The sequence below is a fragment of the Neovison vison genome, chromosome 6, assembly GCF_020171115.1.
Source record: "Neovison vison isolate M4711 chromosome 6, ASM_NN_V1, whole genome shotgun sequence".
In the NCBI taxonomy this organism is placed as follows: domain Eukaryota; kingdom Metazoa; phylum Chordata; class Mammalia; order Carnivora; family Mustelidae; genus Neogale; species Neogale vison.
The window spans coordinates 192,549,370-192,562,801 of record NC_058096.1 but is presented as its reverse complement, the minus strand read 5'-3'; positions in this window follow the sequence as shown (position 1 = coordinate 192,562,801).

Here is a 13,432-nt window from a genome sequence, read left to right as displayed (position 1 = left end):
TGCAAATCCAACCATCCAAGACAGCCTCCAGTAAGACCCAGTTGAGAAACAATAGGAAGATATGGGGGAGCGGGGGCAGGCTTTGAGATAGCTGGAAAGTGTGTGTGTGTGTGTGTGTTTATGGGGGTGATTAACGTGTACCTTCAAAGAAAGAGAGGGGTCAGAAAGCAGGGAACTGAGGTGAGGGCATGGAGGGAAGGGGCAGGAGGAAAAGCAAAGGCACTTAGAAGATTATACCTGCCATGTTGACATTTTGGCTGGAGTGACCCTTTTTGTTCATGTGAGGGGTTAGGTTGCATTCGAAGGGGTCTCCATGCAAGACGATGCAGGGTCTTGTATGGCAATGTCCGGAATCTGGTGTTTAGTGGGAGCCCTGTAGATGGAGGAGGAGGGGTGTGTAGGAGCTCACAGAGAGAGTTAAGGTGGGCAGGAGGGGCAGGAGGGAGCAGGATTTGGGAGGTGGGAAGTCCAAGGGGAACACTGCAGGGCTCCATGAGGCTGTGAGGGACAGTAGAGGAGATGGGGGAAAGCTGGGTGACAGAGCCTCCTGTTCTGTGGGGTCACAGAGTCCAGCCTCCCAGGATGGATGGAGAGCTCTCTGGTCAGGATTCGCGGTGTCAGGGCCATAGCATCAAAACTCCAGTGATGTTCTTGCCCTCCCTTCTGATTCCAAGTCCGAGCAGAGGCATTTTAGACGCTTGTGTTACCTAGTAGGTTTTTAATAATTTAGATTACTAACACTATGTGCTACTCTTCTATGTGCCAGTAAAGCCTTTGTTTTAAGCAATTTTGCATTTTTTTTTGTTTTTTTTTTGATGAATAAAAAGTTACTGAAGAAAATAGAAAGTATGTACAGGTTCTATTCTAAATGACACAGAAACCAGCTAGAGATAATGACTATTTTCTTTTGGCAGAAGCTCACCTTGCACGCATTAAATTTGCACATACATACATGCACGCACATATTTGTGCATATACTTACGGTGTAAGTGTATTTTTATATGCATGTGTACTTATTTAAGTACTTATTTAAGAATATAGGTGTGTGTGCTTATACAAGTATACTCAAATTATATATAATTCATTTACCAACAGATTGTTGTTTCTATGCCAATAATTTATATATATATATATATATATATATATATATATACACACACACACACATACACATAGAAAAATGTTTTTGACTTACAGTTACATGAATGTACCATGATTTATTTGGATTTTCTACTTGCTTTCTGTTTTTAGGTATTATAAGCAATTAATAGTTTGGGCATTGCGGGGCCCTGGTCTGACAATTCAGGTAATTTTTATAAATAGATGAAAAATGCTGTTTCTCAGACTTCTTTTTTCTTTGTTATTTTCAATACTTCCTCTTTATCTCTACACATCTGTTGAGCATAATTTTCCCTTGGCCAATTTTCTTGCATAGTCTCACTTGAAAAATGACTTTGCAAATCTCCCATGAAGAAGGATTCTAAATAACTTATGTAGGTATTCTGCCCTCAAGGAGGGAAAGCATAACTCCCCACTCTTTCAGTGTGGGCTGTGCACAGTGGGTTCCCTCTCAATAGCACAGTATGGAAAAGGGAGGCAGGAGAGTCACTTTATAGTGGGAAGACTGGACAACTACCTCAGCTAAGTGACCAAGATCACACCAACAGCCATAAATCATGTTGATAGTCTCCACCCTTGGTAAGATGTGATGAAAAGACACGTTACCCTCATGGTCTTTCTCCCAGTGACCCTTGACCCCAGTCTTATCATGAGAAAAATATTAGAAAAATTCCCACGGCGGGCCATCCATCAGAATATCTGACCAGTTAAGTACTCTTCGAACTGTTCGGGTCACAGGAAACAAAGTCTGAGAAACCATCATGGCCAAGAGCAACCTAAGGAGATATGACAAAATGTGATTTGGTGTCCTGGGGCATTAAGTAAAACTAAGACAATTTGAATAGAGACAGAAGATTAAAAAGATAAGAGGGAGAAAGAGACACAGAGAGACATGAGTAAAAGCTGGGACAATTTATATGGACTTTCGCTAATGATAACATACCAATATTGATTCATTAACTGTAACCAATGTACCGTACTAATTAAGAGATTACTAACTGGGAAACCTGGCACCTGGTAGATCAGAACTTTCTGTATTATCTGTTCAATTTATCTGTTGAAAAAAAAAAAAAAGCTTTCTAAAAATAAAGTCTATTAGGGGCGCCTGGGTGGCTCAGTGGGTTAAAGCTTCTGCCTTCAGCTCAGGTCATGATCCCAGGATCCTGGGATCAAGCTCCGCATCGGGCTCTCTGCTTGGCAGGGAGCCTGCTTCCCTTCCTCTTTCTCTGCCTGCCTCTCTGACTCCTTGTGTCTGTAAAATAAATAAATAAATCTTTGTCTGTAAAATAAATAAATAAAATCTTAAAAAAAAAATAAAATCTATTAAAAATGAGTAGAAGAGCTCTCTGGGTGTGGTTAGAGAAAGTGTTCCTTCAGAGCTGTGTGAAGACCCCAAAGGAGAAGTGGGGACTGCATATGGGGCTACCGTAAGGCCCAGCAGGGCCCTCCCTGCAGGGGGAGGTGGTTCTGTGGGGAAGGGAGGCCCCCGAGAGCCGAGTGTAATCCCTGGCCCACAGGGAGAGCTCAAAGCACAGGGCCCATCACCCCTTAGTTCCTCTTTCTTACTTTATCTCAGCCATTAGCCTCTTCTGAGTCCAGCTTTTTCGAAGGTGGAAGGTATGGGTCTAACTTCTGAGATAAGAATGAGCTGAAGGAAGGCTCCCCCCACCGCCGCCATTGTCTTCCACCACCCCTGACTCTGACTTTCAAAACAGCAGATCTACAAATCCTCTTTCTTCTATAGCCTTTTCTGAGAGCCCAACCCTGCTTGACTGGAGGTGTCCATTCTAGAAACCCCATATTCTCTCTTTCTTACTAGTTACACCAATGATGAAAAGAAGAATTTTCACAACCCAGTCAAACGCTGAACCCCAGGACCACCACAATCGCAAGAAGTCGCCACCCTGCACCAGGCTGGGTGCCTCAATGTCACTTGCTTTTCCACGAGCTGAAGCCATTAAGGGTGCACTGTCCCCCGGAATGGCAAACTCTAGGAGAGAAAACCTTGGAACCAGACTCTTCTCATGGAGTCACGAGAGCAGAGAATAGGGCAGTGGAAGGACACGGTTTACTCATGTTCTCCAGGCAGAGCAAATAATAGCAAAAGGCCATCACCATTACTAACTGGTACATTGCATAAGACACACCAGTAACTTAAAAGTTTTTTGTTTGCTTGTAACTCAGTTTTTTTAAAAAAAAATCAGTCATATAGCCTACTTCTAATAAAGTTAGCTAATACGACTGATCACTTACTATGTAGCAGACTCTGTTTTAACACAAATATTGATTAACTCAATCATCACACAGTTCTAGGAAGGGGTTACTAGTTTTGTTTCTATTTTATAGATGCAACTGAGAAGCAGAGAAGTGACTTACACCAAGTCACACAGGAAGGAAAAGTCACACCCTGACATTTTGATTCCAGAACCCTCCTCTTGACCTCTATCCCATGTAACACACATGTATCCTTACATACAAATACATGTACAGTGCACATATACATACAAGTATATATGTGTGCATGTTCGTGTGAATACACAGAAACCTATCTTTACTGCAAAATATTCTAAAAGATTCTCAAAATTAATACTGTAGCACAGTCTAAAATTAAATTTTTCAACTTCTGTTTCAACTGAACCTCAGAAGAAAATCATTGACTTTTTAAAGGTTTGAACAACACAGAACCAAAGCAAAAGCAATGGTTGGGTACTTCAAGATGAATTCTTAAATAAACTGCAGTTTTCAGATCTGTTTTAGTAGACAGAAGCCTTCGAAGATTATTACTTGAATGCTATTTTGAAGAAGGAATCTCTCCCTTAGGACAACTATTACCAGAGACACAATATTTAAGTACAATTGGAAAACTCAAATTCCCTTCGGAGTTGGAGGGAAGTGGATTTCTCTAATGAATGCTACTTCTGCTTCTCCAAAGAAAAATAATAAAGGCCAGATTGATTTTCTTTGGCAGGGACTGAGTCGGCATTCTTAAACCTCACGCCCAGGTAGCAGACCTCTGACTCGGTATTTCGAGTCTGTAGGTCACAGAGACGTCGTTTTCATGCGTGCTTACATAACCGACCTGAGACATGGATGCCCCTGGCATTTCTCAACCCCCTTTTAAAGATTATTTTTAAAATGATATATAATTTCAAATTACCTTAAGGTACAGCAGAATCATTTTTATTTCTGCACCATAGTCCCCTAAGTGAGGAAAGGCTCCGTTTTTAGTGGCCAAAAGAACCTCGAAAGCATGGACAGAAGGAAGATTAGAGAGTCTGAGATAAACAGAGCCCATGGGGTTACTGGAGCATCAGAGGCTGCAATGGTCCCCACAGCGGCTAAAACCCTCCCCGGGGGCACCTATCACAGAACGGCAGGTTTTCCCCTCCGTGATTAGGAGGACTGCTTTTGTTCAGGTTACCATGGCAATACCCAGGCCGATTCAAAGGGAGTTTTCGAAAGTGTTGTGTGTTCGGTGTCTGTGTATTTCTCAACATGTTTGTAGCAGGGGTGAGGCACACACACGTGTATGCAAAGACACACAAGCCAAATCCAATCACGGATTCTTTTGGTGGGAAGGAATGTCCTCCTCGTATTGACTTACTTTGAATCTTACTTCTCATGAGTAGGTCATGAATTGGAGGGAGATTTTCTGTTGCACAGAAATTTTCCTTGTGATTATAGGCCTCCTCCCCGAAGGCGAAGTTCTCCCTCCTCAAGTCCAATATGGTGAAATACAGGTAGAGAGAGGGGCCAGGTCAAAGGTAAATAAAAGGACTGTCTTAAGGCATTTTCTTTTTTCCCTCTTCCTTTCCTCCTTCCTTTCTTTCTTATAAAGTCCATTGGAACTTGAGCAAGTCAAGGACAACTTTCATTGTCTGGACAAGTGTTCTTAAAAGGAGAGATTATAAAGACGTAAATCAGATTCATCCACTCTTAATTTCACTTCCCCTGGCTGTCTAAACAGAAATCCTCAGTTCTTCCTGCCTCTGCCCTAGTCCCTGTCTCCAACATTGCCTGCCACCCAGATGCTCAAATAAACCTCAGTGATTCTTGCCTTCTCCCCTTTATCTTGCCCCAACATTCATTCAGTCTCTAAGTCCAGGTCACTTTCTTCTCACAGCCTCTTAAATCAAACTTCTCTATATTCTCAAAGTCACAGCATTAATGCAAGTCCTCATCATCTTTACTAGGACCATTGCAGTAGCCTCCAAGTGAACTTTTCTATTCCTGCTGTTCCCTCGGGCATCACTCACATGGCTACCAGATAGATCATTCAGAAAGAGATACAATCTTGTCACTACTTTACTCTAACAACACCCTTGGGAGAATATTCAAGACCCTACACAATCACATTCCCTGGCATTTTTTCCAATTAAAATTGAAAGGCCAGCTGAGGTCAATATGCCCCCTTGAGACCTGGCCAAAATTCAGCTTAAGGCCCTTTCCTGGTTTCTGATGAAGGTTTACAATTCTCCCTAAGATAATTTCTAGGATTATATTCTCTTGGTCTAGACTCACTAAATTTGACATACCACATTAACATACTGTAAGGAAAGCTTGTGATATGGGAAGCACCACAGTAATGTTTACACACATTATTTTAACTAACACAACAACCTAGTGGGGTTGCTACTGCTGCTATTCATATTTTATGGACAAGGAAACTAAGGCTTAGGAAGAAACATGTCCAAAGGCACTGAGACACTAGATGGAAAGGAGGTAGGCAGTCAGGTGAATCTGATTCTACCATTAGTTTATGCTACCACCCTTCCTCTTTCTTCATAGTTTGATCATTTATTCATTCATCCATCCATGAATGAGTGCCTCTGGGCACCAGGTACGCTGCTATGAACAGGGGCAGATGTTGGGAAGAGTAAGAAATGAACATGCTCCTAAAAGGAAACAGAGGCATTCTATGGACTATTATAGCATCTCAAGGGCAAAGGGAGCCCCAAATGCAAAGTGCTCGGAGCCAGCACGGCCCAGCCCAGAGTCTCACACTCCTCCCTGCTCTTCACCTGCCAGCCGTGACCTCTCCTAACGTCCCCTCTCTGCTCCACCTGCTCCCAGCTTTCTCTTCCAACACACCGGCCACTATCCTCCACCCTAGACCAGCCAGTTTGCTCTGAAAAATATGCCAGGACATGCTCATGTCTCTGGCTGTAACCAGCCTGATGTGTCCCTGCCTGGACAGTATTTTCTGCCTCCCTCAGTTGCCTCTCTTCTTCAGCACCAATGTCAAATCCCACCTCCTCAAAGAAGCCTTTCCAGATGACTCCTGGTGTCAACGATCTTTCCTGTTCAACTATTTATACAACACATTGCTTTAATCATTTTGGTTGCCCGTTATTTTCTATTTGACCCCCAATCCATTGCTCTGGTGTCAGGTCTTTCTTTTTTTTTTTTCCTTCCTTGGGATCCTTTGCAAAATTTCACCCCTTTTCAGTAGGAAGGTAGCTCAGCACTTCACTCAACCATGGAGGCTGTTCAGCTGAACAAGGTCAAATCTGGGTCCTGATCGCCTTGTCTATTAGCTCTGTGTCTTGGAACATTTATGTAACTTCATCGAGTCTCAGTTTATCTAGTTTATCTGCAGTGTGATGGTGGTCAAGGGGTCTACCTCACAGAGTAGTCACATAGGCTAACATGTGACAACTTTTTTTACAAAACATATTTTTAATGATTTATTTATTTATTTTAGAGAGAGAGTGAGCGAGCAAGCGAGAGAGAGTGCACACACACAAGCAAGAGGTGGGGGGAGAGAGAGAGAGAGAGAGAATCCCAAGCTGACTCCATGCCAAGGATAACCCTGATGCGGGGCTCAATCTCATGACCCTGAAACCATGATCTGAGCTGAAACCAAGAGTTAGGACTCTCAACCAATGACACCACTCACTTGTAACACTTCAGAGGAAGCTAACAAACACAGACACTGGACAAAGGATGGAATCATGCTATTAGATGATAATCACTAGGTGTGTGTTATAGAGGAAGTCATGAAAAAATAAATCTAGGTAACATTTTTGAACACAGAAATGAAGGAAAACATGTAACCATGAGCAAAATTCCATAGTTAGGATTTATAATCATTTTGAAGGCTGAGATGAGCTATGCATGCAACACAGAGGTCAGCTGGGGCACCTTGTTTGAACCTCATGTAATTTTCACAGATTGTGAAAAGTCCACTGCTGTCCCCAGGATTTTTCTAATTCACCAGGTTCTGAATTAACCCTCTACTGTCTCCTTTCCCAAGTCTTGTCTGTCTTTTCTTAGTTTCCTTTAAATGAATCTCTCACACAATCAGAGCATTTACTAAAATCTAGAAGATTTGTGTAGAGATTTCTGTTGCTGTAGTTCAGACCACTAAAAATCTAACACTAGAAAATCCTGTTCTTTAAAGGGCCACAGCTATTTCCAAGGCTTGAGTAAGTTGGAGCTTCCCGCCCTTCACCTGGTTGTTCACTCCTTCCTAACCATTTCTACTGTTAAATGGAATTCTTCCTAATAACCAAATCCTGTCTTTACTCCAGCAATATCTGTGCCCTTAAAGCCTTCTTTTTTCTCTTGGAAACTCATCAAGGTATTTTTTTTCAGAGATAGTTATCTTTCTAAGGGGAATAGTGGTCCCTGCTACTATTCCATTTGGAATTTGCTACTATTCCAAAATTCACCCCATCTAAATGACTGAAGTTATCCGTCCTACTCAGACACCAGCACCTCTGCCACCAGCTGTCAAGTGGGGTACAACCAGGCCACTTTTGAGGTATCTATAAAGTGAGGTGGAGATGAAAGCCAGCGTCTACCAAAACACGGGTGTCATCTACACAGCTGAAAAATGACGTAAAAATGATTAAGTCTGTCCAAAAGCAGTTAGGGAACCTACATCTGCCTCAAATATAGGAACATGAAGGTACACAAAAATCTTCACGGTAAATCAACACACAAGCACAAGATTTCAACTTCTCATCCGCGTTCTCAAGAAGGATGTACTATTATCTAGCCCTGAAGAAGAAAGGTGAAGAACTGCTAAGTTATCAACTAAGTTATCTCAGCAGTTAGAGATTAAGAAATATGTATCATGTCATACGGTTTTTTGGGAAAAGGGAGTGGCTGAGCTCAGCTTCTACCTCAGTCTCTGAAGATGTTGGATTGCAGTCATCTGAAGGCTTGACTGAGCTGGGAGTGCCAGCTTCCAAGATGGCTCCCTCACGTTGCTATGGGCCACAGGTCTCAGTTCCTTACACATCCTCGGTAGAAGTCCTTCACCACACAGCCCTTTCTCCACAGGACCAATGGAGTGTTCTCCCAACATGGCTGTTGGCTCCCCTGAGACTGACTGACAAGGCCCGGGGGATGATGATTTTCACAATTTAGTTTCAGAAGTCTCGGGATGTAACTTCTGTCATATTTTATTAGTTAGAATCAATTTACTAAGGGAATGGAAATTAGGGAACAGGAACTGGACTCCACCTTTTTAAAAAAAGATTGTATTTACTACTTACTTGAGAGAAAGTGAGAGAGAGAGTAAGAACAGTGGGGAGGGGGAGAAGCAGGCGCCCCACGGAGCAGGGAGTCTGATGTGGGGCTTGATCCCAGGACCCTGGATTATGACCTGAGCAGATGCTTAACCCACTGAGCCACCCAGGTGCCCCAAGGCTCCACTTTTTAAAAAGAATGCCGGAGAGTGTGGGCATATTTTAAACCACTGTGAGGAGAACACATTTAATCACACAGAACCACCGAGAGGTAACTTCAGGTGAAAACTGAATCATAGACTATAAAATGTAGGGAGAACTCATTCTCCTCCTCTCTCTCACAAGTCCTTGAGGAATTCTGCCCCATTCTATAGGGAAAATCTGACAGAGATAGATAGGAGACAGGATGGAGGAGAAGAATGTGAATATTGGGCATGCTGATTTTTAATATTCTATGCCATCCAGAATTTTGTCAGAAGCAGAGTGAGATTAATTGGGGAATTAAATCTCTTTTCTTGTTCTACTCATTTCCCTCCCAAACCCTTCTCCTTAGCCATGCAGGCTATCAAATGACACACAGGGCTTTTTCCTCCATTATTCTTCACGCTAAGGACCCATTAAGCAGCATCGATGCTTCCGGGGATCAAACAATCAATCATTTCTGTCTCTGAAAGGGGGCCAGAGTGATCACACATTTCACTCTGCTTGATAAAGGCTACGGCTGGGGAGCCAGCACACACAGGATAAAAATACTTTCCAATTGATACGCAGCTATTATTAGAGCTGGTATTTATTTAAATGGTTTGTGTCACCATATTGCATTTACTGTATTGTGTCAAAGAGGGAATGTTCAGCTCCAAAAACAGATTTCTTTTTTTCGAAGCTGCTAAGCTGCTTTGATTTACATCTGTACTTTGCAGTCACTATTTCCTCCTCCTAGAAAAAATACCTCCCTCCCCGTTTGGTTTCAAGTGTTCATTTAAACTGAAGAAGTCCCTTTTTAAACTAAGACCTAAAATCAGAACTCTTTGTGTGTTTAAAAAAAAAAAAATGATCTAGCCTCATAGGTTACTTCATAGGTGTGCCAAAGACCTTACGTATTTCATGAAATAAGGTCTCAGATTAAAAGCAGCCGGCCAAAGGAATTTCTTTTTTCCAAGCAATAACTGCTAGATAAGATTCAGTCATAATCTCAAAGATGAACAAAGAGATAGAGAATTAACAGAATTAGGAAGGTAATGCTGACCTTTCTTTCCTTTTCTTTTTTTTTTTTAAAGAATTTATTTATTTGACAGAGAGAGAGAGAGGAAACACAAGCAGAGAGAGTGGGAAAGGGAGAAGCAGGCGCCTCGGTAAGTAGGCAGCCTGATGCGGGGCTTGATCTCAGACCCTGGGATCATGACCTGAGTTGAAGGCAGACACTTAATGACTGAGCTACCCAGACGCCCCAGTGCTGACCTTTCTTACATGAATTCCATCAGGTTTCCTCTCTCACCTCCAACTACCGCACTGAATACCACTTTAAAATGAAGTAGAGGGTAACTTGCTAAGCCAAAGGGTCATCATCTTGTTTCAGATACGAAACTTCATTTATGCTAATAGGGACTGAAGCCATAAGCATAGCTCCTGCTAAGGAGAGAAAGAAAGGAAGGAATGGAAGAGCATAGAAGGACTCGCCGGCTCTGTCTGGCCCCCTCTGATGATGATAGCTCCTGACACAGAAGTCCAGAGGGACGGAGAGGATGGACGGGGCACACCATCAAAGGGAGGCCCCCTGAAGATGATGATGTCCTCCAAACGGTCTTTTCCCGTGTCTGGCATGAAGCAAAGGCTCATTTTGTACTTTGTGAGAAAGATAACTTAGGTCAGTTTGGGAGGAATTTTTGAGCATATTTGAGTTAGATCCCAAAATATGAAAATGTTAGTCCCCAAGTATAAAATTAGGTATCTTGGAGAAATCTCAACTATTCCAGGAATTAGGAGTATATGTCATTACTGTAGGAATAACAACATTTTGGAATTTAATAGAATCTCCTCCCTGCCATATGCATTCGAACTTAAAAATGTTTATTAAACACTGTAACAATGTTTATTATTTAAAGATAAAAATCCTGCACAGGCTCCTTAGGGAGAATATGGCGAACACATAAAACTATAAAGAAAAAAAAAGCACAAAACCACTGTAATGCCTTTACCTAGGAACAGACATTACAGACATTTTGGCTTATTTTCCCCTAGTAATTTTGTAAGCAGCCTTGTTTTATAGCAAGGGTAATACTACAACTAAGCCTTTGCATCCTGCTTTTTAGAACTCAAAAAACTACATTTTTGTTCTGACTAAAAGTGGATATGTGTTCATTGTAGACAATTTGAAAACAATTAGGTATAAAGAAGAAGCAAAAAATCACTAGGGATCCTATTGTCTCACATAATCACTGTTAATATTTTGGTAGCCTTCCCTTTCCGGATTTTTTTTTTTTCCTTTCTGGTCTTTAACAAACCTGTAGATTCACAGGAGAGAGGGGGGTCATTCTTCAAGTGTTCGAGTACCACTTATCCAAGATTTGCATTGAAAACTCCAGGAAAAGTCAAATAGTTTATTACAAATTAAGTTAATTTCTTGGAAAGAATATACAGTATTATCTGGGAACAAAGAGGGCTTTAGAGGTGCAACCAAACTGCTCTTCCCAGGTGGGAGCCTTTGTGTTCCCCTTTTAGAGAAGGTCCGGGCCAAGGACACACAGTGGGACACAAGAGACCAGGACATAGGAAAGAACATTCCAGGCTAAGAGGCAGCTTGCCATTCCAGGAGAGCTACTATCACCAACTCTCCTGCCATGCCTCTGCTACCCAAAATTCTATTTAGCTAATAAAATTTATATTGAACAACAACAAAATTACACTAACCCATGGCCCCGGTTTCTCTCCCAGGGGACTCTGCCTATTTCTCTAAGCGAGGATCACACACATTATTGCCAAGAGGAGTTAAACTCAAAGGTCTCACAATAGCAGAAATAGAAACCAAATGATGATGCATCTGAATTTTACATTTCACTGCCGTATAGTTTGATGAGGCCGGTTTCCAGGGGGCATTGCGAGTGCAAGAGGCATATCACATGTGATCCCGGGCAAGCTGCCTGCTCTTTCAGAAGGTCTGGATTTATCGCAGGAGAACCTGGGCTACTCACACCTTCTCCATGCACACCTATGGCTCACGAGGGCTCACCATGGTAAGAGCCTTCCACACGCAAGGGAATGAACGTTTGTTCCTTCCTTGTTTTACACTTCCAGGCTGCCTCTCACAAGAGCAGGTGTGACGTACCGTGGGACACTGGCCGTGGGCATCTGTGTCACTGTGGATTAGTTTTAACACAGAGAATAATTACGTTCTTTGTGCTTACTGCAGATCTGCCGAAGTGGAGACAGAAGGGAAAGGAGAGATTTGAGATGGGGAAGAGATTTTACCTGTTTGTATTCAGTAAAAGAAAGTGGGAAGGAGAGGGGAGGTGGGGGGATGCGTGAAACAGCAGAAGGGAATTAAGGGTACACACCTCGTGATGCCCACAGAACAATGTGTAGGACTGTTGAATCATCATGTTGCACACCTGAAACTAATATAACCCTGCATGTTCACGATACGCGAATTAAAATAAACCGAATAAAAAAGAAAGGAAAGAAAATTACAAATGTAACTTGTTGGTGTCATTACAAAGTAACAGGTACATAAATATATAAACTATATACCTGTACCTCTCCGGAAGGGACCACTATTCCTGGTCACGTGACCGTGCTCTCAGAACACTTTCTATTCATCCCAGGTACATAAATACACACGCTGGTGTTTTCACATTATCTGTTCAGTCCTGTGGGACACCTCTGTGCTTGGAGACCATGGTGGCATCTCATTTTTTTTCCTAAACAGCAGTACTGGCTTTCCCCGGTCAGAAGAACAATAATGGAACCGACCAGTTGGAGAAGAGAAAGACACACAAAGGCTAGGTCTTCACCTTCGATCAGAGCAACTACTAGCAAATATACATATTAATTAAGCTCTTGTGAGACTCAGTAACTTCATCTGTAAAGTGGGCAAAAGGACACCACCACCACCCCAGTTGTGTTTTGGGAAGCCCGCTGAGTTCCTATGCATCGAAGTGTCCCACGAACGGTAAAGCAAAGCCCAACCCTGCCTTCTATGCAGCCCTGTGTCGGGGGGCGGGGGGAGAGAGCAGAGCCGCTGCTGTAACTGTCTACCATGCCTGTGGTCATGTTTAATGCCAAACATGGGCATTTCCAGTAATTTCCAATTTGGCATTTCCAATAATGCCGAACTCTGGGCCATTCCGTGATGAAGGAGTCATGACAGCTTGTTCTCTACCGAAGCAGATTGCTTTAGTGTTTCAGCTGCAGTCAGTTCTGAACTGGGGGAACTTCAAAGACCTTTGTTCTCTTTCTTAGGGCGCCCATCGCTCCCAGAGGCAGAAACCACCGGATTCGGAGGGCTTCTAGCTGCTGATCAAGAGGATATTTTCCTGTCTGCCTTATGAAGATAAAACGAAGCTAAAGCTGCTCTCTTTTCTCAGTACGCTTCAGAGAGGTGGGCTGACAACAGATCTGAGTTACTTGGTGAGTGGTTATTGCCAGAGGAGGTGGAAAGAGAAGAGCCTGAAGGAAAAGTCACCTGTGGGTTAGATTAATAAGAACCCCGTCTGTGCGTTCTCCGCCAACACTGAGGCATCGGGCTTCTTACTAAGACAAGGCTATTCCATTCCCTCTTATCAACAAGATAGATTGGACTTTGCCTTCAGAATGGCCTGCAGCCTGTCTCCAGGACGCTG